The 2,674-nt window shown below is 31.5% G+C and overlaps 1 protein-coding gene across 1 annotated transcript in view; it reads right to left on the bottom strand.

The window, feature by feature from the left end:
- The window catches only part of LOC122529668, a 52,825-nt gene extending 51,862 nt beyond the window's left edge, over window positions 1-963 (bottom strand). The window contains exon 1 of the mRNA XM_043656003.1: window positions 913-963. The gene's annotated coding sequence lies outside the window, so the exon portion shown is untranslated. The remainder of the gene's footprint in view (window positions 1-912) is intronic.
- Between the last annotated feature and the right edge of the window lie 1,711 nt (window positions 964-2,674).

The following is a 2,674-nucleotide window of genomic DNA, read 5'->3' as shown; positions in this document are numbered from 1 at the left end:
GTGGGTTTTCTTCATCCCAATTATGATTATTATGAAAATTGAATATACCATCCCTGGTAAAACTAGCTTACTAGAGTTTGCGCTGTTTATAAAATTCATTATATCTCATAAACAAAGACAGATAGGACATATATTTATATGACATTTTTTCATTATTTTTAGGCGTACAATCAGTTCCCGAAGTGGGTTCCACAAGTTACGAAACATCCTGTATATTACAAACATATTCTTAATGAAATGCTTCTCATACAATATATATAATATAACTATATATATAACTATATAATAACTTTAATATATATATATATATATATATATATATATAATACTATATTATAATATTATAATATTAATATATATATATAATAACTGTTATAAATATAATATAATATATATATATAATACTATATATATATATAATAACTGTTATAAATATAATATAATAAAGTGTTATAAATATAATATAACAATATATATATAATAACTTTAATTAATTAACTCTAAATACTCAAAGGATTAACTTGCCCGTGTAACTTGGACTTCGCTATGGTAAAATTTCAGGGGGAACGTGCAACAGAATTTGATATTCCCAATCTGTCTCGGCGAACTAACGTCACACTGGCCAAGATAGATTAAGTTTGTCAACTCGTTACGAAACTCGGACCCATCCTACGTTCTACCAGGGGATCGAAAAGTATTTTTTCGCGTGGGTGTCGAGACTCTTTCAAAGTCCCCGGCGAGCTATCGATTCCCTTTTAAAATGCAAGAGCGCTCTGTATCGGTCGATAATAACGCGAGTGCAAGAGAGCGCTTTCGAATTACATCGGGGATTCGCGAAGCGTGGAAGATGAAAGGTAAACAATCTTATTGCCTGAAATTTTAATAGAGGAATTTCCATTACGGCCGACTCACCTAAAGTGATCCCAGGAAAGGCACTGTCAAGCATGGGGACGGTAGTTCGTTCTGCAAGCAAAAATAAAGCACATTAATAATTAATCATCGTTCCTCGCCGTTAGGATAACAACGAATTCTCGCCAACGCGTGAATCCTTCGAAAACTCTTTTTATCCTCGCTCTCGCGACGAGTGTTTCCGTTCGCGACTGTGCAAATTTTAAAAATGTCTTCTCTTGCAAATTTTAAAAACTGGATGAAACTGACATTTGTATAATTCGAGTTGCGCGTTTCGTCACGTGAAGCGCAAAAATTGTTTGTTTAGTTCTACTACTGTAGTCAAAACTTTGAAATCAAGCTTCATGCTTGTATTCTTTGTGAATTTTTATTGTTGATTTAAAAATTATCAATGGCCATTCACTTGCTTCAATTTCTGTTAAATTTTTCCAAGGCGATTCACTTCGAACCTTTCAGCGAACGTTTGTTTATCTCATCTTATGTATTATTTCATTTTTATAATATTAATATTCTAAACATTAATATTTCAATGATTCCTCTAATTAATATTCTAAAAAAGTTTCCTTCCATATCTTTTCGAGAAATTTTTCGAATACGACGTTGAAACGTTGCTTTATCACTCTGGAGTACGGGAATCATGCGTACATGTGTGTACACACCTGTATGTAGATTATAAGTTTCCTCAGTGAACATGGTACATAATACATTACGGTTCTATCGAACCGTGGCATAGCGCTACTTGACTCGAAAGTCATCGAAATACTTCAATCGATTGTGTACCCAAGAGATTTGGAAAGCCAATTTTCTCAAAAAGGAAACTTTGCTACGGAGGAACGTCATTTTGCTACTTTACGATTTCAGTTCTCGGCTGCAACGTCCAACATGAAGTATAAATTATTACATTTCGCTAATATTTTTTCATTTTCTTTATATCAGAATGTAATTACGTTGAAAATTTTATTGCTATTTTTTAAGACCCAGTCCATCTGCTCTTACTTGATCCTCTCCTTAAAGGGATAAAATGGAATTTTATTTATTTCCTTGAAGGAAATCATGTGCGAATATTTGCCTGTTTAAGTATATTTAAGAACACTTTTTGTTTTGCAATTAATCTTTGAACTAGTTCCTGTAGAGCCTTGTCGAGATTTTATTCTAAAGTATATTATCTAGTTTAATTCTAAAACAACTAAATCGATGATCCAGTTTTCCAATGAAATGTAAAAATATAACATACTCGCCTATGAAAGGTTAATATTTCGAGGAGTGAATCTTCAAGTATTCACCATTCACCAAATTTTAACCTTCTTCCATTTTTTTCCTTTACACAGTTTCATTTGTACGAAAAGTGCTTTATGCCTTCAATGAAAATTCATTTTTGACAACGAGAGATTGTTAAGTATTTGTATGATCAAGAATATGTGAAATAAATATAATAACGCATGCTGCGTTATAACGTAATAATAATATATAATGTGCGTTATAATAGTGTTATGAGTAGCGTCGAATTTATGATAATTTTTCTTTATAATCTGGTATAAAAATGAAAACGCGTATCACAATGAATAATTACAAAATTTTGATCATTCGTCGAGTTTGTCATTAAACAGTCCGTGTTCGTCGAGTCATGCAGAAAATCGTAATCAATAACGACCAGTTTCTACAAAGTAATGTAACAATGTTTTCGATCTATTAATACAATCAAATAATCAGAAGTGTAATCATTTTGTGATTAATGATTCATAACGTTCAATTACAGTGATTATTT

The sequence above is a fragment of the Frieseomelitta varia genome, unplaced genomic scaffold (assembly GCF_011392965.1).
Source record: "Frieseomelitta varia isolate USP_RPSP 00005682 unplaced genomic scaffold, Fvar_1.2 scaffold_300, whole genome shotgun sequence".
Taxonomy (NCBI): Eukaryota; Metazoa; Arthropoda; class Insecta; order Hymenoptera; family Apidae; genus Frieseomelitta; species Frieseomelitta varia.
The sequence above is the reverse complement of the archived record's forward strand: the minus strand, read 5'-3'. Positions and strand labels throughout refer to the sequence as shown.